The sequence below is a fragment of the Vicugna pacos genome, chromosome 4 (genome assembly GCF_048564905.1).
Source record: "Vicugna pacos chromosome 4, VicPac4, whole genome shotgun sequence".
NCBI classification, from domain to species: Eukaryota; Metazoa; Chordata; class Mammalia; order Artiodactyla; family Camelidae; genus Vicugna; species Vicugna pacos.
The window spans coordinates 20,502,721-20,529,465 of record NC_132990.1 but is presented as its reverse complement, the minus strand read 5'-3'; the positions used below and the strand labels follow the sequence as shown (position 1 = coordinate 20,529,465).

Genomic DNA, 26,745 nt, shown 5'->3' with positions numbered 1-26,745 from the left:
AGTCTTATTTAATGACCTCATATTTTAGTCATGCCTCTTTAACCCTATTAGATTTAAATCAACCACAGCAGCAAATCTACCTGTAAAACACTCATTTGAAATCATAAAAGGGATAGGGTTGCAATTGTTTTTCATATTCAATAAATAGTGAGCACATTGTTTTATTTCCAGATGATTTTTATTTCTCATGAAGTCTTCCAGAACATGATCTCCCGAAACACAAGAACATATGAGTATATTAAAAGGATTCCAAAGACTCATATCAGGGAAAAACAGCCTAATACAGGGCTGCCCAATAGAAAAAGAACACCATCAAAAAAAAAAAAAAAAAAGAAAAAGAAAAAGAACGCGAGCTACACATGCAATTTAAAGTTTTCTAAATGCCACAATTTTTCAAAAGTAAAGAAATTAATATTAGTATTTTATTTTAGTTAGCCTAATATATCTAAATTATTTTCAATGTAATCAACATAACAAAATTATTGCACTATTTTATATTCTTTCATTCATACTAAGTCTTCAACATCTAGTGTAAATTTTATACTTACAACACATCTCAATTTAGATGCTAACTTTCACAGAACTACTTGATAAGAATCCAGATTTCAAAAAATTTATCATTGAAAAAGTAGATTCACATGCCCAAGTTGTTCCAAACATACTTATAATTTTCCAATAAGTGAATCAAGTTTCTGGTTTAAATTTTAATTTAATTAAAATTAAATAAAATTTAAAATTCAGTTCTTCAGTCTAAGCCCCACTTCAAGTACTCAACAGTCACCAGTGGCTACTGACTACCATATTGGACAGCAAGCATTTCTAACAGGACCATGAAAAGGCATCAATTTCACCAGTCTTCAACTCTCCTCTAGTTTTACAACATGTGTTTATGATTGCTCTCACGGCATCTAATTGGTACAGTCCCAGATTAGCCAAGCAGGTCCTCCTCCCCAAGGAAGCTATTTTTGTTTTCTGGAAAGCAGTCAGCATTTGAAGTTTGAAAAACAGTAAATGAAGAAAGTGTAAGTCATCCAGAGGGGGTGCTAAGTGCAGATTAGCACTGATATCCCATTGGTGTACTTATAGTAAATGGATTTTAATTGTAATAATTAATTGTTGGAAACACCTCAGGTAAAATATGTTTGCCCTAATTATGTGAAATTGCCCTAAACATCCATTTGGAACGGTCCTATCAAGAGTGAGATTCAAAAGAAGTCATCTCCTGTCTCAGGTGTAATCTCCTGAGAGCTCTGGGCAGCAGGCTGATCCCAGGGCAACAAAGAGCTGCAAAGGGACAAGCAATACACCCGAATGCCTCTGAAAGTTACTCATGGATGGTATTCATTGTTGGGAACTTCAGTCTGCTCAAACTGACCAACACACTCATTTTACTCAAAGACATTAACAAAAAATAATAAAATTAAATAAGGTGTTATGAATATTATGCCTTCATTTGACAAGGCATAAACCACTCAAATCGCCATAAATTACAGGAGGTTCCTTGGAAACTTCCCAAAAGAAAAAAGGCGAGTAGCTATAATGTGTGTGAACCCAAACAAGGGACTGAAAAATAAAGTTGACAACAGGCTTTGTTTTCTCTACAAAGAAACATCGTCTCTGTTACCAACCCAACATGGTTTATAATATCAATGACTAACTCTTAAATAGTCTCTAGTAATAATACTACTACTAATAATAATAGCAAACACATGTGTGTCACTCTGTGCCAGGAACTGTTCTACGCCTGTAGTACATATTTTATATATAATGTTTAATCTGCACTCTAACTCTATAAATACTTTATGATCCCCATTTTGAAGATGAAGAAAGTCAGGAAGGAGCAGTTGAAGGAACAAAGGTCACCTAGGTAACTGGCAGAACACCACCTGAGATTTCAGCCCGAACAGTCTGACTCCATAGGACATGATTTTAACCACTATAATAATGCCCAGCCTAGACTATCAAATTTGCCACGGCTGGTTTGAGAAGAACTGTAAGACCACTGACTACTTAGACCTGACAGAAATATAAATACGTGATACTTCTTCCCAACCTTGCCCACCAAAGATGCCCAATGATCTTTCCATGGTAACCTTTGCCTCTTTTCCTAGGATACATACGTAGGAAATCTGGCTCCAGAATGTTGTCAATATAATCAAATTAGGGAGTTCCTTTCCCACTGCCCTCTCGACCCTCAGGGATTGCATACAACTGGAAGTTGATTCCAAGAGAAATCCTGTGGCTTATCAGTGATCTACAAGACCCGCGAACCAGGTACTTGCTCCCAATATCACAAATCACTTTTAGTAATGGGGACATGAATTGCACACTGAGTTCAAAAACTCACAATGCCACTTTATAAATAGTTCCAATCCCATACTTTTCTATATAGAGGACTGATAATGAATTGCCAACTGACTATTTCAAGTTTCACTCCTCATATCTGCCCCAAAAGCCCAAAGCACATTAGGAGGGAGACACCCAAATGGAAGAAAGAGAAAGAAGGACCTACATATGCGGCCTTTCCTAAATAAGAGATAACATTTCATTCAACCATGGCTTTCTACCCTGCTTGTTCTTCTTACTACATAACTCTCTTCCTCCACTTACATTTCTTCCTTGGTGCCACTGGTTTGACAACACACACACACACATACACACACACACACATATAAAATTGATTTAACATGGTAAAGCTTGTTTAATATATTTAAGAGTCTATGAAAGACTAATTCTGTTGAGAATAAAAATACCCATCAGGAAAATTTAATACATAAAGAAATATAAACCAACATCTTAGCTAAAACTTCCAAATGGCCTTAGCAGCCAGCAGACATGAGGGTAAAGAGAAACACCCCCAATTCTTGAACTTATTTTTAGGCCCCCAAGAGTAACAACATACCTGGACTAACTTCTAGGGTACACCCACACTTGGTAATGACAGCTGCTTTTTGTGGCCCAAGCAACTCTTTAAACCAAAGAACTCTACAAAAAGCCAAGGCTGCTTTTAAAGCACTCTCCCCAACCACCCCCCTCAGCCTCCTGCCCCAAAGGTGATATTTCCTTTTTTCAATTCCCTTTTGGTAAATTATTACATGGAATTGCATTCCCTGGGAAAAGTCCAGAGGAAATATCTTCTAATTAAAGGAATTTACCAAACATTCCAAGCTCTATAAATTCTCCTGATTGGTCATGAATTTAACAACCATCCTTTCCTGTGATATATTCAATTCAAAAACAAACCCAAAGCAACCTTCAAAGCTAAAAGTGCTGAAATTCCAGAATCAGACAGAAAATAACTTGTGCTGAGTGACCAAATGATACCGTTTCTGATTTCAGTACTTATCACAGTTAATTATACTAAAATCAACTTTCATAAACTCCCAGTGATAACACAATTTACTTGGAAGCCCGAAAACACAAATTCTATGAAAGGAAGCAAACCGCTTATATATCACAAGCTCTATTTTGACAGAACTTGATACCGTTTTTTATTGAGCATTAATACCACACCCTACAGACACAGTAATACTGCCAAGGACTTAGGGAGCAGTAGACTTTTGTAACCTTCTGAAATTAATGTTAATCGTTAAGTCTGTGTTCGATCCCCATCCCACTATGTGCACATAGAAGTACACAAAACTGCTCTGATAAAATCAACAATTACACTTGCTTCCCCTTCTTAGTTGCCAAGTCATCAGATCCACCCACCTGGATCCCCTTATGACTGTAAAGTTTATGGATTACTTATTTCTCATGTATTTTTCCTGACACACTGTAACCACTTTCCTTTTACAGAACTCTGAGCAATTCTCAGAAGTGTATAGGGGGAGGATAGTAAGCAACAGAAGCAAAGGAGTTTCAAGATTTTTCCTTATTACTTGGAGTCCTGTTGGTGAAGAACTTTACAATCATATCAGAGTCTTCACACAACACTCTCAAAAAGTAAGCGTTCTTAATCCTATTTAACCCAGAAAAAATCAGGTTAAGCAAGTTGCAGAAGCCCACCCAGTAGATCCAAAGTAGAGTTCAGGTGCCCGGTAGCAAGTGGTGCCTTTAAAAATTATCCTTTTAATTTCCTGAGCTACCAAAACTTAAAAAAAAATTTTTTTTTATTACAGCCGACATTACTCACATGAAGCAGAGAAACCTTTATATTACAACCACCTCATTACCTCTAGATGTCTCCTGCTCCAGTTTTAATGGAGGTTAAAAGGGGAACTTTTTTTTTTTTTTGAGAGTTTTGAGAGTTAAAGGGATGAGAACAGAACCTACAGGGCCAGTAGCTGGTACAAAATTAGGGGTTTAGCTTTGAGTTTCTGTAAGCTACTGTTTTTAAGGACCCAAAACAATCCACCTTGGTGCTCTTCACAAGGAATATATTCATGTATATATTGGGTGATAATGCAATTGTTATCCAAATAAACCTCAGATTTACTAGAAAAATCATTTTAATAGAAAGTTTAAAAAGTCAAATTCAAGACTGCATCAGATAATAAAAATTCACGTAGGCTCTTGTTTTCTCATCTGGCAAGGTCCCAACGACAAAACCAGTTTTAGTAATGAACCTTATAAAAGTACATCCTAAATGTTATTATAGGTTTATTAAAAAGCCTATGCTGAAAAATAAAGGTTTTTTTTTAAACAAAAATGGAAAAAACACACACTAAAACATTTTTCTAACAAAGACTTTCTTTGTATTGGACATCCAGAAAGTACCAGAGAAAATCTGAGAATCTGACCTTTTATTATGAGTAATGGGTGTTTATTCTTCACCACCAGAGGTCAGAATCCAGAAGTAAGTCCTTGTTCTATGGTCACACTTTTATACTTTAACTCCATGAACCTCAGAATAGTTTTAAATGCCACTGAAAACAAAAAAGCCCTCAATTCTCAACACTAAGTGTAACTCTGTAGAAAATGGCTTCATAAAGGAAAAAGAGAGGAGGCTGTTGGTTTGGTTATTTCTTCTTCCAAAATACTTAAAAAAGTTTATATTCCTATCCACAAGGAGATGGCAGTCCCGGTGCCCGAACACGCCTCATTCACAACAAAGGACAGCTGAACACCTTTCGAAGGACATGGTGTTAGGTCTCGGAACGTCATGCGAGTCGGAGAATCCCTGTACCGGAAGCTCACCAACCCCAGCTGATCTCAACTCATCCATGACACCCGCTCACCAACGTATACCGAGCACCTGCTAAGCCAGCCACTGTGGTTTGCATGAACATTGTGCCTACACGTTTAGCATCCTGCTCATTTTCTTGCCCCCCTATTGGAGTAGGGTCTACCCCTCATCTACGATGGAATAGTCAACTCCAAATATTAATGCTAGCATTCACTGGGGCTTTCTCAATGAAGCTGATCAAATTACTTGAACTTTAAACACTCCTATCTTACAGATCTAGAACAAAGGAAACAAATAGGAACTCGAGTATGTAACTAAGTTTTTAGAACTACGTTAGATGCTTTCTTAACTTGTAGAAGACAGGACACAAACTTTTTTTTTTAATTTACAATATGCAAACATAGACATTCACAACACTGCTAGCAAAGGAAAATGTCCCCAGAATATTAAATACTGATTTGGGTGAATTTTAAGAAACTAGTATCACAAATCTCTGACTCAAGTATTTCTCTTCAGAAAAAAGCAAATCAATTATAATGGTCCCACAGCTTTCCATACCCTTGAGAATGACAACTAATTCCTTCCATATAAAAACGTTCCTTTTCCTCCGTGTTCAATTCCAAATACTGTTTGTTCAAACTAAATAAATTTCACATTTATGATTTTTAACTGGCATCACACTTTTTGCCTAACATTTTTCATACTGCTCCTCATTTAGGAGACATTAATGATTTCAATCAGACCAATTTCACTTCCTTACCCAAAAATTTAATTTCCTGTACAGTACCGCTTTCATTTCACCTTTGGAAAAAAAAAATCTCAGTTCACAATTTTTTAAAGACCTCTGTTCCCTATTATTTAAGAAAATTCATAGCCTGGATGAATATAAACCAATACAAGTTGTTACAGGTTCTGTTACTATTTTCTGACAGAAGAAAGCTTCTAATAAAGTCATAAAAACAGAGTTCCACATTCAAGCAACTGTTCCTCCTTAAAACTCATTTTATAAATTACTGAATACCAAAAATGGGTGATATGAATAAAATATGTTCATGGAACATTCTAAAAGGCAGTATTACTTGCAATAGGAAAGAAAATCAATGAGAGAAAGATTCTTATTTATTGGATTAAACTCAATCAAACAGACCAGCAAAACAAAACTAATTATATGTATTTTATTTTATCTTTTAATAATGCTGCTTATTTTGTTTTCTTTTTATTTTATTTAATTTTTTAAAGTCTTCAGGGGGTGGAGGTTATTTATTTATTTTTGGAAGAGGTACTGGGGATCTGAACCCAGGACCTCCTGCATGCTAAGCATGCACTCTACCACTTGAGCTTTACCCTACCCTCCTTGTATTTTAAACTCTTAACTAACTTTAGTTCCCTCACTCTGATAAGGGTACCTACTTTCCCTCTTAAAATACACAGGTGATGTCCTCCAAACAGTAGATGCTTACAGCTACTAAAAATATCTCTTGCATAATAATGTGCTTACAACAGGCATTTTGTTTATTCCTAAATCTAGTTTGGTTTGGTTTTTATTTGGGGGAGGGGTGCAGTAGGGAGTTTGACCATTTGCAATCATAATTATGTAATTTCTTGTCTTGTAAACCAATGAAATGAGGGTGAAAAGCACTACTTTTGAAAAACTAATGCACAGGCTTTGCACATACTCAATGAACGGGAGCACATAAACTAGTATGCCCCCTCAACTTTGGAAAGAGAATTTAAGACCAGAAGAAAAAAATAATTTTAATCTGGAAAGATTCTAACCTCGGATTATTGAGTCTCAAATTCTTGCTCCACTTTTTAAGTGGATGATTTATCAGGGTGTGGTTAATACAAGAAAAACCACTCAAAACTCCAATCAGTGGATACACACACACACACACACACACGTTTATATTTTTCTAAATGATCTTTCCTCAGGATCCTGGAGAACCGAGTACATGTATTCAGTTAAAATGCCTAAGATAAATGTATATATTTTAATTATTCCTTTCTAACTAATTAAAAAACTAACTAGAACCAGGCCAAGTAGTCAGCTCACATTGAACAGAGGGTTTCTCGGAACTGGACAAGGATAAAGAATACGGTGGTGGCCACTCCCATCATCTCCCCTCTCCCATGGGGCCTCTCCTGAAGGTCATCTAACTGACCCCACAAATCATCTTCTCAATCTAAACTTAAACTGGATTCTAGGGTTGATTTTCATGCTAGAAATAGCATTTTGGTTTAAAAATCAGTTTCCTGTACATAAGAATCCAAGAGACACTTTTAGAAGCTAAAACTGAATTCCTGAATACACAACACTGAGGAAATAAAAAAATTTTAAACCTCACTGGTATACTTTATCCTATAACAATGGTCTTCAAACTGGGCTATGAATGCCTTTTAGAGGACATGTTCTGAAGGAAAGACATCAATTTTCCATCTTCAATTTCCTTGTGTCCTTTGTCCTAAAAATGTTATGCCTCGTAACATCACCATCTCTTTCCTGACTGCCCTTTCTGCACCTGCTCAAGTGAAGACACTTCTCAGACATCTCACCCAGTGCATAAAACTTCCAGGCCAGCACAGAGAGAGGAGAGCCACTAGATACAAGCTGGTCTGGGTGCAAAGAAATGTGTAAGAAATAAAGGCATCTAAAGGCAGGGAAGCAAATACTTTCACAAGTCAGACTGCTTCCAACAAAACTAGAGGATCCAGTCTTTGAGCCAACAGCCAATCATTAAAAATAATTTTTGTGTCCAAAGAACTGGCTGTCTTTGCTACAATACTCTTTCCTTTTTCATTTTTGGGAACAAGTTTTTTTAACAGCCTGCATATATAAAAAAGAAAAACAGAAAATAAAGTGATATCCAATCTTTCATCATCTACTAAAAAATGAATATGGCAAGAAAAAAGCACCCACATACTTTTAAGAGATCATTTTTAAAAGAGATACATTTTCACTTTTTACTTTTACTGACCATTTATCAGAGTTTGTAATATAATCATGTTATTTTGGTCAACTCTGTTCTACAAACAATTGAAATGTTCAAACAATTACTTCTTGTTTGAGTAATTCCTACAAGCACAAGACACTAGAAAGTTTTATACATTTTTATAAGTATGACATGATAATCAACAAAAGACTATGAAACATGAACATGTATTATATTAGAATAAAAACTGGGTGGGAAGTAGGATAAAGAAGAATTAAAAATTAACAGGGAAAGGTAAGTTTTCAATTAAAGAGCTTGCTCACTTTTTTTTTTAATGAATAGTGGCTGATATGAAAATATCAGATTTTCATGGACTATATTTAAGGGTATCATGTAACAGGTTTATTTTTAAATGTGAATTTTTACAATATGCCTGAAATTATATCTTCTGACCCAAGCTGAGTTTATGATGAAAGTTTATATATCAGCACAAATTTGAAGACCACAGAGCTACATCGGTACAACCTGCTGGCATCCAAGGACTCTCATTCAGAGGAATAGGTCCAGCTACCTTTCTGTCTTCAACTAACAATAGCTAAGTTAGCTCTTACCTGCAGCTGGAGTCCCAAAAACATTTCCTCCGCGGCCTTCCGCACTTCCCCACCTCTAAGCTCTTGAGCAGACTGCTAGGAAGACAGACTCAGCCCTCCTCCAAATCCTGCCATTCTCCTGGAAAGATCAGCTTCCGGCCAGGTGCTGTGAACTGCTTATTTGGTAAGAGGGCAGAGTAACATGGTGGGATCGACAGCATGGAATCTGGAGACAGGTGAGATGGTCTCAAAGGCTGGCTCAGTCACTTACTAACTTCAGCCAGTCACTTAATCTCTCTACGGTCCAGTTTCCGCATCTTGCAAATGCAGATTATAATCAACATTACCTATTTGGGGTTTTGTAAAAACTGAATGAGTTATTGCATACAAAACCCTTAAAATACTGCTGGACAGATAGTTTTTTGCTACATCGGCATCAATATTGGCACTATCACAATCATTACTAAACTACTATAATCCCACCGTAGCCCAGATTTTTATTATATAGGCTTAAGCCCCCATCTTTACAAATAGCGGCTTCCCATTCCCTATGTCAGGTTACCATTTAGTAGGAAGGAACAGACAAGAACATGTTCCACCACATCTGTCCCCTTGTGGAGAAAGATGGCTAGTGAGAACCACAGAGTCCATGAAAACTCTACATCAATCAACTCATGTTGAGAGACAGAAACACTAGCAAGGCTATTACAATGAACAAAAAATCCCCACACCCCGGACTTTCAGTTTCAGCCTTTGTGTTTCAAGGACAGAAAAATCTATAACAAGAAATAGAAAGAGAAAGAGTCCTGAGAAGAAACACCTGGGAGAAGTCACACTTTCTATCCTCAGGACTTCTTTCCATTCCTCATCTTGCGTCAAGAGACAATTAGTGGAAAATAACTGGGGTAGGGGGATAATCTTTGTGACTAAGGAAAACCAAAATAGAACTGGACGCACTCCACTCTTTAAACTGACACAGGCATCGCTGCCTGCTCCTCGCCAATCATTCTGGCCCAGAGTTGGCTGTAAAAAGAAAAGGGAGCTGCAGAAAGGAAGCCAAACAGAGGACCACGACAGCAGCCCTGGAGAACACGGGCTGCAGGTCCACTGGTACAGAACACTGGATTTCACTGACTAGAGCACCACAACCCCTACTCCCCCAAAATCACATCTTTAGGAAAGAACGGTTTAGCTATAATAGCCATGACCCTGTATTTGGCCCTGAGGAAGCACCTTTCTAAACCTAATCGTCATAAACCTAACTTATTAATTGCAATAAACGTAAACGTAACTTGCACCTAATGCAAACCGACATCCTCAGCTGCCAGGTGGAAAAACAGGCTCTTATCAATTCAACCACGCACATGAGTATGACAAACAGCTGGGCTGTTGGTCCGAAGTACAGATTCCTGGATCCCCAGCCAGTCTGGCCCAGTCTGTGGCATACTGAGCTCAAGAATCTGCATTTTTTCAAACACACTCCCAGAGAAGTCCTAAATACTCTACGGCTTTACAGCCACGGCCTGAAGGACATCCTTGGAATATCACTCAGTAAATGCAATGCACATTCCCAGGCTCACTCTGAGAAACTCAGACATGGAGGTGTCATTTCCATCAGTGAGCTCTGGCTCCACAAGGCTGGAGCCAGGACTGTCAACTGCTTTGGGCTGAAAACTTTCCAGCCCTGCAAACACAGGGGAAGCGGAGAGCATCATTCTCAGAGCTGCAGGCGGCACCATCCTGGTGAAGAGTCCCATCCAAGCCTGGCTTGGATGATGGGGCCACTGCTTGTCTTCCTGCTAAAAGTCTGAAGGGTGAAATTGGGTAGAGACATTGAGTTGGTTTCTCCTGCTCTGAGTCCACCATTTGGCCAGGATCCCTGTGGCAGAAAAAGGGGATTTCACGCAGATGTGGCCCCTGGAGAATCACTGTTGGTTGGGCAGTTTCCCTAATTGGTGTCTATTATAAGTAAGTTTAATATCAAAGTATAAAGTTCTTACACTTTACTCATAATTTGATTCCATTGTTTAAAACTGATATAAATACAAGAATTCTGAAATATTTGTGTTCCTAAAGCAAGCAGTAAAGGATGCTGGCTCTTACTCCTTGAAGACGGATGCTTGAGTACTTTTAAGATGTGGCACTCTTTTAACCTCTGTTCTGAAAAAGCAACAGAAAATAAATCAAGTTCTGGTTAACTGGTTGAAGTGTGTGGTAGTCAAGTTGGTATTTCCATTTCCAAGCTGCTTTTATGAAAAAATGTCTTGGAGGCCGTTTCTACATCAGAGCAGGGGACAGGAAGAAGCACAATCTGTCCTTTGTAGGGCAAAAATCCTCTTTATTTTGGCATCCCACCTTTTCCCCTTCAAATAAATTGCTGGCTTTACATGATGGGGGATATTTGTTTCCAAGTCTCTTAGAGGGGTGGCAAAGAGGCATGGTGACAGGTCCCGACAGAAGAAACCTGACAATTACAAAACCTTTTGCCAAATCACTCTGTACCTTTGAAATGAGTCACATTGTGTCCTTCAATCTGAGTGTCTTCTCCACCTGATTTATGTAGGATAAAGTACCTCACGCTATCAAATTATGGGTATCTGTTATTACCAGTGCCTGAAGGAGTATAAACACATATTTATGGGGCAGTCATTCATGAATGTCTGATACGCACTAACTTCCTCAAGAAGTTGTGGCAAAGAGAAAAATTGACTTTCTGCCAAATACAAAGTTTCATAGCAGAAAGAATACCAACGTGGACTCAGGTGACTGGGTTCCTAACTCTACTCATATACTACCCAAGCTCACTGGTCATTCTACTTTGGGCAAAGCCAGTTAAACTCCCTGTGCCCTTGGCTTCATCAGATATAAAATGGGGGAGAGTTGGAAGACCTGACTTCTGAGAGCTCTCACTCCACAAGGCTGTACTTCTCAAGAAGTTTCAGGTCTTGCTCTCTGTACCAGCAAAGATGAAACATATTGTAAGATTTATGGACAAGTTCTTTACAAGTCTGCTTATTCCTGCTGTGGGTTCTGGAATTATAAGCCTGGGAAAGAGCAAAATAATAGCTGCCATGCACAAGTTGAAGTGTAAAAAAAAAAAAAAAACCAACAGTAACATCTGGATACCCAGGCACCAGATCTTTTTGAGTATGTGCAAGCAGAAGGTGTGCAGCCATTTAAAATAACAACAACAACAAAAGTCACAACTGCTATTTTGAAAGATGCTCTATCTGCAAATCAGCAAAAGGGAAAGTTATATTTACACAAACTAAGTAAGGATGATTTACACTAACTATACCATCACTAACTCAACAAATGTTTACTGAGCACACATTATGAGCCAAAAGCTGGGGGAAAAAAGCAGAAAATAAGACAGAAACAGTTCCTGGTTTTTGGAGCCAGAAAAATAGCAGGCGAGCCAGGTTAACAAAAAGTAAAGAATTAATTACTGCAAACGTGGTGGCGGTTGCATCAGAGAAGAATGTCAAGGGTGTGCCCAGAAAATCTAATAGTGGAAGAAGCTGAGTCTGAGAGTCCTGAAGAACTTCCTCAGGGAATAATAACTTATCTAAGATGTGAGGGATTGTGGCGATACTGCATACTAACAGGAGAGAACACGCCAAACCCAGAGGATAACTTAGAATCGATCAAATTTTATGACTACAGGGCCAAGTTCCAATCCCTGCCCTGCCCTCCAGATTTAACCCTATTTATGAGGGCTACTTTACTTTAAAAAAAAAATTGTCTATAAATGGGGACTGTTTAGACAATTTGGATTCACTGTAAAGTTTAATTATTGGAAACCACAGGGAGCAGGGATTATGCATCTACTTGAGATAAACCAAACACTATATTAAAAATTATACTCATCATAACCAGAAGGACAGATACATATAGACACATATATAGAGAGTTGTTAACAACAAAGGGGAAATCATTGGCACACATACAATTCTTTCTGCCCTTTGAAAAATATCAAGAAACTCAAACTCTTAATCCTGAAGACTACCCTCAAAACAATTAATTTGAAAATAAATTAGTTTCAGATTAAATAATTAAGAGAAAACTCCAATCTTTTCCAGAGACCACCTGGGCAGCCTCGGAACTATTATTCTTCTATGTTAATGATTCCTGGTTTTAATCATCGTCTTTATGAAAAACAAATAATCATTGCATTCCAGTTGACAATTTGTGTTCCAAGTTTCCCTTTCCAAAGTCGTCTTTAAAGTCCAAGGCAAACAAAAACCACCATACAGAGTTGCTTACAGAACTGACAAGGGATCCTTTACTCCAACAGACCTGCTTGGCATCAATGATTCAAGCACATTATGAAAATCTCCACACGACTCAAAAATTTTTTAAGTACAGAACTGAAGTTTACATCCACAAATCTGTTTGATCTCTGCAGTTGCAAAACCATATGGCACACAGAGAAAAACAAATTATCTCTGCTTATGAAATAAGAACCTTCTGCAGTCTTTGGGACAGACCAACAGCTACAATTGTCCTACTTGCTGCGTTATCACTGTAATTAACTCTCGTGGATCCTTTTGAAGAATTGAGAGTTTTGTTTTGTGTTTGTCTGTTGGGGGAGGGAGGTGATTAGAGACAAGAAGTGAGGAGGATCACCCCTGGGAGTTGGGGAGAATACTAAGTAATCTCAGACACAAGAATTCCAATATTCTCTTTCTACGAAAATTTTATACGTAATATGTGCTTTATTTAATCACATTTACTATAGAGGAAATATATAAAGCCATGCATGTCAATAATTACAGCGTATTGCAGAAGAGTTCTGCTGGTGAAAAGGCCTCTGCCTTTATGCTAAATGACTGTCATTTCCAGAATAAAACCAGTTTCATAATCAGTATAATTCCCCACCTGGTGGCTACAAAGAACCAATAGCAAAAATATGGCATGGCAAATGAAATTAAGCACTTTAAAATGTGTTTAAAATTTGCTATCCCTGCTTCCAATCCTGCCACTAGTCCCCCTTTCCCCTCCTCCCCCATCATTTACAAAATAAAAGTATAAAAATAATTTACACGTTCAAAAGCAAGAGGCATCTTTAAAATAGTAAGGGGATTTAAAATGTGATCTGACACTAACAGGATTTAAGAAACTGCTTCACAAATATAAACAGCCAACCAAAAGACTCTTAGCACCAGCAAAGACAATTTCAAAGACAATGTGGCTCAACGGATCTAGAAACCTAATAAAAGAAAATGCAAATGAAGAGTTGCAAGAAAAAAAAGGAGTGAATATTTTTAAAGGAAGAAGAATCACCTCTCCTGGATATACAAGTGATTTTATATAGAAAGTGTATTTAGGGAGTGATTGGGTATAATTTTGATTTCCTAAGAGAAGACAGTATTCTTAAGAATAACAGCCTCCAAAGCCCCGCCTATCTTTCCACTTGGTGGGACTGGAGTCTTGAAAGCGTTTCCCTACCAGTTGATGTGATAGACCAGTTGATGTGATGCTGTAGGTTCTCCTCGGAAGGGCTGGCTTTGAGTCATAACTAATGAGAGTTGTGGGATTTCAAAAACACTGGGTCACAGAAGCATTCCTGCTATTTTGTCTTCCTTTTACTTATACTGTACACAACCCAGCACCTTCCAGCAACACTCCATCCCACTGCCACCAAGTCACAGCAGAGCCCTGCGGGTGTGAGAGCCAGGATCCCAAGCACCTGGGGCGGAGGGGCACGGCAACCTGGCAACCTGTCAGAGCCATCGGGAAGCCTGGTAAACGTTTCCAAGAAGCAAACTAGGCAGGGTTCAAGGGAGAAACTTTATCTCTTCAGCTATGATCACCTCCAAATTTAAATACGTTTAAAACATACAGATTACAAGTATAGTCCTGGGAAAATCAGTAACATGTCACCGGGTAACAGCATTAATGGATTTACCTGGAATTCAATCTGCTTATTTCTAAACATCTGTACACTTTAAAAAAGAGAGAGAGAGAGAGAGATCACTTTCTACATAGAGGTGAAGTACATACAGAATACCTTTTATTCATTCACTATCTAATCTTGCTGTCCCCAAGCCAGGTCCCTATTGAGGTGGGGGGGGCGGCATCACATATTTGGCAGCTAATAGTTGAAGACAGCCTTTTCCTTTTCTTTTCTTTTGGTTGACAGTTTGCTCAGATAAGCCATCCTAAATACATTTCTGTGTGAGGGAGAGAAAAAGCGCAATGAAAGTCCACAAGGGTGTCTCGAATATGCGGCATTTCTACCTACTCAAGAGTAACTTGGGGGGAGGGTACAGCTCAGTGGAAGAGCGTGTACTTAGCACACACAAGATCTTGGGTTCAACTCCCAGTACCTCCATTTAAAAATAAATAAGTAAACCTAATTACTCACCTCCCCCCAAATAACCCCAAAATAAAATAAAATAGTTGCTTAAATGAAATGATAAAATAAATTTAAAATAAAAAGAGTAACCACTGCTTTTCGGCCTTCCCAATGGCAAGTCGAGCTCCTCCCACAGCCTAAAGCTTCTCAGCTGGATTAGAAAGCCCATTGTTCTTTTTCCCCTTCCCCTCTAGTGAAGGCCTTGTCTACACCTCTTGGCTACAGACAGAGAGAACAAAGGGTAGTCAGACCTATAGATTTCTGCACTTGACCTTCTTTACGTGGTAAAGATGTTGGTGTCAGATACTGCAGTCAGAAATAGGAATATGAGTTGCAGAAATGACAAACAGAACCTACAAAAAAAGAAAGAAAGAAAGAAAAGGAACCAGCCAGAAGTCCTTGTCACCCAAGTTAGGATATAACCAAAAAAGATGACTTTTCAAAATAAACAAGTAAGTAAAAGAATCTAGCCAGGAGAGAGGTTCACTTAGCAAGGAAAACCTTATCCACAGCACCACATTTTTTACAGTTGCATGTTGGGGTTTTCATGTTTTGAAAAATGAGACACTGACTGATACACTTAGCCAAATCTTCTGATCTGTCATCATTCTAAATATATGGGTCCATCTTTCAGCAAACAAATTAGCAGGTAATTATCATTACTGAGTGCGCACCCTTCCCTGGAAGCTCTATAAATACAGAGTGATCATGACTGGCAGTTACTGAGCTTAAAACATGAAATACTAGTAACTTCCCTGGAGCCACACGCAGAAGTCCAGAGCATCAATCAGAAGCAGGGTGTTAGGCAAAGCTTTATGCACTGAAATTCTTGCAGAGGAGAGAAAACAAGGAGAGGGAAAATAGATTATGTTTACACTCTCTTTATTTCATCATGGAGAAAAGAAGAAGGAATCTTGGCCGATGAATGACTCCAGTATTTTTTTTAAGTGTGTCTCGGGTAGGATGAGCAGCCTGGAATTTGGGAAAATCGCAAACTGAAAGGAAGAACAGCCCTCCTCCCCAATACCCCCTACTAAGAGCAATGCAAAGCACATTAGCTTCCCAATACAGTAAGAGCTGCAAAGCCAGCTACAGCCTCCAGTCCTCAGAAATGACTCAGGCCGGCTCCAATTCTGATTTAAACAACAACCAACTATTTTCTGAGGGCAAAGGGGGAGTAAAGTTCTTAAATCATTTAATTCTGCCAATTAGTTCCGCAACTATGGCATTAAAGAACTATGGATATTTATCCATTGGATGTGGATCAAAAAGTGGGCTCTCTTAATGCCTATTAAATAGTGCTGATTTTCAAGCATCACTGACCAAGGTCAAATCTGAACCAATGTGAAAGCCTCCACTTCCCCATCACTAATCCCTTGAGCCATCCATTCTTCCAAAAGGCAAATGTTTTGTAGGAAGGGGAAGAAATACCACACAGTATGTGTAGGCATTTAATATGACTGCTTTCTACACTAAACACAGCTTACATGCCTACCATTTATCTATGGCTAAAGAATGAAAACACCCTGGAAACGTCCAGAAATGATATCACTACAGTTCTGAAGTGTACAGAGAATCAAAGAATTAAATGCTTCATTCCACGTAAATTAGGTAAGATCTCTGGTTTATTGACTGATCATGTGTTGTTGTTGTTGTTTTTTTTTCCTTCTTGGTATGTCGTTTTCTCCCATCAACTGGAAGGATAAAAGGATACCCTCTTGAGTATGTGTTCCCAACTGACAAGATTATCTTCTGTAAGTGTGCTGCCGGTCATACTGCACAATGATCAAATATCAGTTCCAATGGGTTATCAGCCGTACTTAGAAAAATTCAGGCTCAGGAGCAGAGAGAGATGAGTTTTAAAAAAACAAACAAACAAAAAAAAAAAAACACCAGAGTGAGTTGTAAAAACTGTCCTTGGTGGGGAAACAAGAATTGAGAATTAACGTACTGATTCACTGCCCAGAAGGGAAGCTTCCAGAGTGCCCCAGATGACCAAAAACCTGTTGGCTTTCTTTATAGGACAACTACCATAAAGCCGACCAGCCTCCCAGTCTGTCACACACAGCTATTAATCTCCAGCTCAATGTTATAGTCCTACTGAAACCAAGTTAACCACAGTCCAGTTCTGTAGTTCACCTCTAATCATGCGTTTTAATAAACCTAATCACCAATTATGGCACCGTTTCAAAAATACTCAATATATTTAAGATACATTCAAGCAAATATATTCCAAGTCCCAAAAGAAAATATAATGGCATGCTACCTCTCCACTTCCCCTAGGAAGGAAAAGCTGCAGTGTCCAGAGACCTGGTATGAGCTGGTCACTACTGAGACTCCAAACAAAACAAGTTGCTTTGTCAGTCTTCGGCACATTCTAGCCTCTCCTGCATAAAAAGGCTTCTCCTATCCCTGCATTTCCCCTTTCCTCCCCAGGGGGGAAAAATCTTCTCAAAAATGTTCCTTGGCCCCTGCTCTCCATGGAACCCATCACCCTCCCACTGTATTTTTTGTTTGTTTCTTATACCTATCACAATGCATCTTCTCTTTAATTGCCTAAACAACACATGCTTATAACAGGTTTAAACATTATCTAAACATCTACAATAAAAACAGGTCCACTCTCTCCTCCCTCCAACCCCTGCTAACCATTTGACATGTATCCTTCCAGTCCTGTTTCTATACTTAAACATGTACAGGCTTATCAGTCTATAGGTCTGTCACATTGTCACATCTAACAGACTCTGCCCTCCATGAGAGCAAGAACTACCCTATTCACCTCTGTACTCGGTGCTCAATAAATATTTAATCAACCAATGGTTAAAGAGTTAAAGCAACAGAGGAGCAGGAATCCACAAGAGCCCTGATGGGGGCTCCAGGGGCAAGAGGAAGCAGATGTCAGCATCCTTACATGTGCCTATATCCATGTGAGATTTGGAAGGGGGAAAGGAACAGATACCATCCGAACCTACAGCTCCACACGACCGATGGTTAGCCATCACTGGGAGACTGAGGCACAGAAGCACATCTAGATTTCTTTTGTGAAACATATCCAAAGCAACTGAGCTAAGAAGGAGATTTCCCTCAGGATTCTGGAAGGCTGCTCTGCCCCTGATCTCAAGTCCTACTGCCTCAAAGACGCCACCCAGCCACCGGAGGGTTCTCAAGGCATCAATTTGTCCTATGAATAGGACGTCCATGGGTTACAAACTGTGTCTCAAACGTGTTTGAAAATGTGTAAACTTCTTAGGGGAAAAAGGAGGAATTTCAGAAGCACCTACAAGAACAAAAGAAAGTGTTATCATTCAAATGCCAAGAAAAAGCTATTTAGATGTTAAAACATAGGGATCCAACATTAAAATGAGTGGGCGTCTCTTTTCTCCAAGCATCTAAACTTATGGGCTTCCATAACCAAAAGAGCTGGAAGTGGTACTAAATTATTTAACCAACTAATATATGATTCAGTGTAATAGTACAAACCATTTAACCTTCCTTAACTTTTTTAAAAAAGGTTAACAGCCTTGCTAGTTGCAATCTCAAATTATCAAAGCCACCACCTGAGAGCCACCCAAAACAGTAATGACCTTAAACAAAACATGGCAAAGGAAACTATTCTATGTCAAACTATTTTAGCAAATCTTCATATTAGAGCAATGAAGTTAGAATTAATCCATCTTTACAGGTTCACCTTCTCCTTGTCAGGCTTCCAGAGAATCTAGCTTTAAGAATTCATTTGACACAGGAAACATTACACAACTTGGTCAATAAAATAGCCCTGACCACATTATCATCATTACCTAGATTTACAGAATGGGCCCAGTGACCAGGACATTGGGTTCACGTCCAATAGTAACATACATGTTCCTGAAACAGGTCCATCTTCCATCCCCACACCCCTCAACCCCACCCATGAAAATCTCCTACCTCCATTCTCTACCTGGAGCTGCCTTCCAGGACAAACAAGATGTCGACTTGGAATCCTGGTTCTGCAGCTATTCAACAATTCCAAATTAATGAAATATCAACTAATGGAACCCCTAAGTTAAGAATTACAGTGACCAGAAGTAGATACTTGAACATACCCGAGAGAACAAGAGGTACACCGGGATGGAGTGGGAATGGGAGGTTAGAAACTATGATAGATAAAATTTTAAAAGCATATGCCCCTGAGGTATTTATAGCTTAAATAATGAGAAGTCTAGGGCTGACTTCAAAATAAATTCATTCAGAGAGACGGGGGGTGGGGGAGTGAGGGGAGGCCCAATGATGGTACTGATGACACAAGACTGTGAGTTAATAATTGTTGAGGCTAAGTAGCAAATATTATCAACATACTATTCTCTCTGCTTTTTGTAATATCTTTAAATTTCCATAATAAAAAAGCGGGGTGGGGGGCATGAAAGTATGTATAAACAGTAAAATGCCAATACTAATGACCCCTCAGTGGAGGGAAGCTGGATAATTTTATTTTCTTCAGTGAGCTTTTTCAACAAAATAATATCAGTTTTGTGTTCAGAAAGTAAATATGTACTATTAGCATGATGATGATTGCTAAAACATTTCTGGTGAGGAATGATGGTCTTATCTGGATACCTTTAGAAGCCACGCCTGTCACAGCAAACCAAGCTGTAGCAAGATCCAAATTTAAGAGAAAACCATTGTGCCCTGAGGCACACACACCCAGAAATCCACATAAACAAAGTTTCAAGGAAGGATGTAACAAGTACAGAATGAAAAGAATCTGACACAAATATCCCAATAGAAAGTAAAACAAATTAATTCCTTTTCCTGAAGGGCAGTATCATCTGTTTAAAAAGGTTTATTTTCCCTTTTAGCTAAAGTTGACTGAGCTCTTGCTATGTACAAATAACCTGGCTGTACTCTCATCTAATCCTCATAATAACCCTAAGAGGAAGTACAAGTATTATGCCTGTTTCAGAAACGAAGAAACTAAGATTTAGGTAGTTTAAACAGACTGGAGTTGGAGTAGGGATTCCAACCAACAATGTGATCACATCTTTGTCTTTGGGATGTCTGAGAGAAAAACAGGAGAGAAAAGAGAAATTAATCTACTTCAAAAAATTCCCAAAGTCAAACGACTCTGAGCCTGGGAGATTGCAACCCAATCCAATGTAAGGGTAGCATTTACATTCCTTCTGCCCATCCTCAAGACCAAGGGGGGAGAAATTATTGTAAAAGGAATATATCAAGAATGAAGAGTTCCATCAAGTACAGTAAGATTAACCAGAGCAGCAGGCATCTGCGGAATGCTTGTGTGCTTAGAACTGTGTTATTCACAAACCCTCCTAAAGGACCACCGTCACTCCCGTTTTACAAAAAGTGAAACTCAGAGAAGCCAGGTAACTTGCTCAAGGTAACAGCTAAACAAAAACTGCCTTTTAGACCCCAAAAGCCCCCAAAGGCTGGCTACTGCACACAACAGGACACACATTCTCTGAAAAAGAGGCTCACTCCCTCAATAAAACAATTCTAAGTCCACCCTGAATAGTGAGCATCTATGCTCCCAAATTAACACCCAAACAAAACAGTCACCAACATATCTTAAGACTTTTCAAAGTCTAGAGGTGTTAGGGAAATTATGGAAGGGATTTCCTACAACATATTTAAAACTGTACTTGGATATTATGAAACATACACCAGCCAATGACCACAGCCTATAATGAAACTTCAGCCAACCAGTGCTATGGGAAACTCAGTTGGATCCTCAGTATTCAGAACACCCGAGTCTCAGAAAGAGGTTTGGAGCAAAGAGACAATTTCAAATCCCAGCTTCTCGGTTTACAAGTTCCCTGACCCTAGGCATGTCATCATTTAGCCACTTCCAATCTCACTTCTGGTCCCTATTAGTGGCGTTAACAATACCTATTTATATGTAAAGCACCTAACTCAGTGCTTGGCTCTCAACACGAAGCAGAAGTTCAGTAAAGGCTTCATCCCCACATAATGCGCTGCAGTCGGCACCAGCCAGCATTCTTCCTCTTCAGTAACCCCAAGGGGAAAATGAACCTTCAGCTCCCCGTTTGTGGATCAAAGTAATGCCCCCAGCTGGCCCAAACTACTGCCCCTCCCCTCTCATAACACAATAACATCTTTATAGTAAAGATCCTCAAATTGTGGGGATTTAGTTCAGTAACTCTCTTATTTTGCAATACTATGATTTTACTTTATTGGACTTTCAGATGGGCTTTGTTTGGCATTTGATTATTTCAGAGCCAACTTCCCACTTAAAATTCTAGACCTTGGCTTTGATACTAGAATATGAAAAATGCCAGGACATTATATCTGTCTCAAAAACTCTGTGAGCAGCCAGAAATTGTTTTATTTGTTTATACAGTGACAACAGTCAGAATTCCAAAGAATCAAGTCACAGAACCTTAATTTTCTTCCTTACTAGCTTTTCCTGCCTTATTAGCTTGGTAGTCATAAAAAGCAACTGAGGACTCACAGTACTTTGTTGTTTCAATTTTGTATTTTGTTATTCACTAATGCTTAATATAAATCAAAGTCAGATGAATAAGGCTAAACACTATTTTCAAACTAAAATATAAAAAGTTATTTCTCCTACATCTATCACAGTTTTAATAATTTTTCAAGATAATACCTCAAACTATTTTTGTTTAAATAAGATTTTTGGAATGTCCATGAGAGCAAAACAGATTTAGATGTATGCATATTTATGACACAAGGGGAAAGAGGGATTCTGAACCTTTAAGAATTTCTTAGTTTGTTGTTTTTTCAATGTGATACAGAAATTAAACATTTAAACAAAAATGAAAATCCAGAGGTCCACTTTAAAGAACAACACTGTTAAAAAGAAAAAAAAAGATTAAGTCGCATACTGGTTGGCAATTCTGGGAATTCCTAGCAATATTGGTTGTCCTCCTTTAAAAAGCAACCCCTTCCCCCCAAAAATCCTATTGGTCTCAATCAAGATCCAACAAATTCCCTACTTTTTACTCCTTTAGAATCTGACTTCCCACTTAGAAAAGGCAGGGTTAAGGACTAAATAGACTCTGACCTTTACGTGTAACTTGAAAAAACCACAGGCTGAAGATGAGTCATACACAGACTTTGTAAACTAACTACACAATTGCTAGACTGTATTTCATACAAAGAAGCTGCGAGTAAAACTGCTCACCGAAAACAGAAGACATGTCTTTGTAGTACAGAAACATGATCAGGGACACAAAAACAAAACAAGGACCAGCAAAGAAGTATTTTCATAGAGTGCTATCTAACTTTATAAAGAAATATTTTTAATTTTTTTTTGTTTGCTTGGGAGGGGAGATTAGGTTTATTTGTTTGTTTATAATGGAGGTACTGGGGTTTGAACCCAGCTCATTCCACTTGTTAACTTCAGGAATAAAGAAAATTTCTGACCTGCCTTTTTATTATCCAAAGGGAAATTAAAATGAGAAAAACCTCTTCTTGCTCTAAATGCTTTTCCATGAATAGCCACTGCCTCTCCTTTAAAAAAGTATACACTTGCATATAAAAAGAAGTACCTCCAGGCTACTGCCTAAAGCAACCTAAAGAAATCCTTTGGTTTGTTCTCCAGTTCTTTTCAGGTTGCCCACCAAGTTCGAAAACTAGGTCAAAGTAGAAAAAAAAAAGTTAAAAAAAAACCACTGAGACATATAACAGCACTAAAATGGAAATAAATAGAAAAAGACCTAGAAAAGAAGTCAGAAGAAATTCAAATAAAGTTAATTTTTGAAGTGGATAAAAATAAAGCTATAATAAGCTAAATGCTATCTGAAATACAAATTACAGAATCTGATACAACTGAGGAGGACTAAACCAAACAGGTTAGGTCTATGTCCATCTTAAGTCTCCACTTGGCAAACTGGAATCAAGCTATTAAATCCAAAAGCGTTTTTGAAAAACTGGAATATAATACCAATAATATTTAGATTGATTAGTCATTGAAGTATTCTATGCACATGACACCAAGTATCTCTCTCATTTAATCCTCATGAAAACCCAAAACTATAAATCTTCCCATTTCACAGAAGAGAAACTGAGATACAGAGAAGTTAAGTTACCTGCCCAAGGACAGATTTTTCTTGCTTTTTTGTTTCTTGACAGAAATGGCTGGTAATCCCTTTAAAGATGAATACTGGTTCATTTACTGTCAGTCTTCTTAAATTGAAAATCAAAATCACCTGGAGGGGTTGTTAAACTGCAGACACGGGTGTGCTGAGCACCTCCCCCAGGGTCCCCGATTCAAGGTGGAGCCCAAGAATTTGCATTTCTAACAAGTTCCCAGGGGCTGCCGCTGCTACTGCTGCTGGGGACCCCATTTAGAGACCCACTGCTTATCCTAATCATAATGAGATGCGCTAAACACTTAGAGATGCAAGAAAAGAATGCTAAATTGGGTTCAACTGAACCTATCTCCAGTGACTGAATTTTCAAATTATTTGATTTAAACACATTTTGAAGAACAACAGTTCGGTGAGAAGTCACTATGGTATAAAGTAGTATATTTCCAACCAGGATTAATTCTGTAACACTGCCCAATGTCTATTATCTTGACCCACAACAGTTCCAAGAAACATAACTCTTTCTACTTGTCTGTTCCAAAATTACATTCTGCTCTTTGTAGTGATTTATTTCCACATTTGATGTATTTAATAACCCTAGCTAGAACAACAGTAAGGCAAAAATTTCAATGCAATCTCCCCTCTGCCACATTTTAAAGACCCTGAATGTTCAGACACACGAACACATCACCAAGTAGGACAGAACATTAACCTAAATATTTAAACAACATTGATATATGCATGTAGAGTTGAACTCTTAGATTTTCAAATTACAGAATAATCACGTTTGGTCCAGGAGTATTACCACTTGTCCTCATCTTCATAGAAGTTACTGCCCTATAGAAATGCCCTCAAGAGAGAAAAACACAACTTTCCTAGTACCTGTTCTCTCAGCTCCTGTACCTCCGCAACATCTCGGTGAAATTATCTCAGCAAGACAAACAGCCCCAGGTTCAGCTGAGATTCCACTGGCCCATCTTTGACTTCCACACCCATAGGCTAACCACTTGGGCAATTACTGCAGACTAGTTCAATCAAATATATTCTTGTCCCCTGACTGCACAACAGAGGACAACAAGGGAAGAAAGAGCACGTTGCCAGAGCTTCTGCCAGGTGCAGCCTGGCAGATGTGAATGGGGGTAACGCTGTAAGGCAGGGGTGTGCTTCTGAGGCTGCCGTCCAGGCTCCCTAGCTTCAAAGGTGAAGCGCCAACAGCCAACAGCCACACCATTCTGCCAGCTAGGCTATGAGGTCCTGACCCCGGCTGCCGTAATATGGGAGGTTACTTGATTGCTCAAGTTTTTTGTTTCATTTTTTTTAATTACAGCATGGTTATCAGTTTCCCTGGCTAGCCAGTTCTACAGTGTTTTTCTGGGAGTCATTCTTAGAAAGTCAACCCAGAGCCTGCTCTTCCAGCTCCTCCAAGATAAATGAAGGACCTAATTTCCTTTTACCAAATCCCTCCCTGCTAAAGCTGGCTAGAATGGTGTGGGTTCAACAGGTTTCAACAGGTGAATGCCACTAAAAAGAAAAGAACTCCTTTTAACTTCTTAACACTAGTAAATACTCCATGGCAAGGGGAACAATTAGAATCTAGCACAATGGGAGAGACAGACAACAATCTGGAAGATCTGGATTCTATTCTAGACTCATCCATTGACCTTTACTAAATAGGAATTCAAGAATTGCTAGATGAATTAAAAATAAATCTAGGTAAATCATCCCTTCCCTGGTCATATCTAGTACAAAATGTGTGCTCAAAATTTTTTAATCACTCTGAATTAGGGTTTGTTCTAAATATTACAAAAGCATAATGAAAAAGAGTGGCTGATTAACAATCTGGGCCTCAGATTCATTATCTGGAAATGGGAAACCTATCAAAGGAAGAATGACAGATAAAGAACACTATGCTGTCCAGAACAGCAGCCGCCAGCCATACATGGCTACTGAGCACTTGAAATGTGACAAGCACAACTGAGGAACTGCATTTTACCAAAAAGCTTGAATACAGTTGGAACAATCCGAGTCTATGAACCTACCTTTTCAACTGTACATTTTATGAAATCTAAACACAGTGCCAGACTTTGAAGACTCAGTATGAAAAAATGTAAAATATCTTAATAATTGTTTATATTGATTACATATTGAATGATAATATTTTGGATTTATTAGGTCAAACAAATTATATTGTTAAAATTAACTTTAGCTGTTTCTTCTTACATTTTAAAATATAGCTACTAGAAAACTTAACATCACAACCATGGCTTGCTTGCCTTATATTTCTATTGGGCAGTGCTACCTTTAGGGATATAAAACATTTAACAGTTTTGAAAGCAGGGTTAAGAATAAGTATAAATCAAATTAGCATCATGGAGAAACACAGGGAAACACACTTCTATAAAGAGCCATGAAGAGATTTGAAAAGCATCTCTCCAAATCAGACTTCTAAGTACTCTAATAGTTTACTCACAAGAATCCTGACCTATGAATGAACGCATATAAATAAATCATTTTTTTAAAAGAGTTTAGCAGGAAGCTGATGAGAGCCACTATAGGGGTACACAAAGTTAATAATCTACAAAAGAGCAAAGTATGAAAGGTATGAGGAAATGTAGCCTTGTGGTTAGAGTGAAAGAGCTCTTTTTGCTCACCTTACCCTTTATACTCACTACTAAGTCCAAATCAAGTCAGGGACACATAGGAAAGACTAGACAGGACATGGTCACAGGCCTCCAGCCTGGGGACCCACAGAGGTCAGTGTGGATTACCTGGGACAGGAAGAGAAAGAGCCACTGGTGGTGTTTTCTTCAGGGAAGGGGCAGGTACAGGGTGCATTCATCCTACCTGGAGGCCCCAGGTAGCTTTTTGTTAAGTACAACTAATTAAATCTCACCAGACTCACGTGAGGTAAATAGGGAGCACCTCGGTCCTCTCCCAGTTATACTAATGAGGCCCAAAAAAGCAAGCGCTCACTCGTTGTCACCTTAGTGGGACCCGAGTGCTCTGGCTTAGCTACCACAGTCTCACAACATAGACAAACGACCCCTCCTAGTCATTAGCGGGCGCACAGCTCCAGCCTCGCTGTTGGTCGGAAAGACAAATGCCACCCACTTCCTTCTTTGCTCTCTTTCTTTCCTGTGAGCACTTCATAAGCATAACTCCTTAACACAAAAAGGTCAAACCTCCCCTCTCCATCTATGGAAATGAACTAAAGCAAATCCATTGCTGTTACTAGACAGTGACAAGAGTTACCTCTAATATCTTGTCTTTAGTTAACATGACTCCTCCCCACCAGCTCAATTTGGAAATTCAATCTCTTGACAAATACTCTTTCTCAGACATACAGTCACTCTTTTCAGTTCTAAATGAATTCAAATTGGGACGCACCACTGGAAAAGCTACGAACTTTCATAAGACAAGCTCTTGAGCTCTCTTAGGACAGCTTTTTATTCTATTTGCTTTGAGTAGTTTTACCCAGGACACTCTGTACATAATGGCTAGTCCTAGAGAAAACCAAGGCTGCTAACCAAAAAGCAATCAGGGAATGACCTGAAATACAAAGTACCAGCTGACCCTTGAACAAGCAGGTTTGAATTATGTGGGTCCACTTATACCAGATATTTTTCAATATCACAATCTGTGGTTGGTTGAATCCAAGGATGCCTGTCCT

At 38.6% G+C, this 26,745-nt stretch overlaps 1 protein-coding gene and 1 long non-coding RNA gene across 10 annotated transcripts in view; one reads left to right on the top strand and one right to left on the bottom strand.

The window, feature by feature from the left end:
- MLLT3 (MLLT3 super elongation complex subunit) overlaps positions 1-26,745 on the bottom strand; it is a 236,697-nt gene that overhangs the window by 172,343 nt on the left and 37,609 nt on the right. The window lies entirely within an intron of this gene.
- LOC140695831 (uncharacterized) lies at positions 1,914-5,797 on the top strand. Its single transcript, XR_012071660.1, has 3 exons — positions 1,914-2,274; positions 3,799-3,945; positions 5,012-5,797. It is a non-coding gene; the product is annotated as an uncharacterized lncRNA (long non-coding RNA).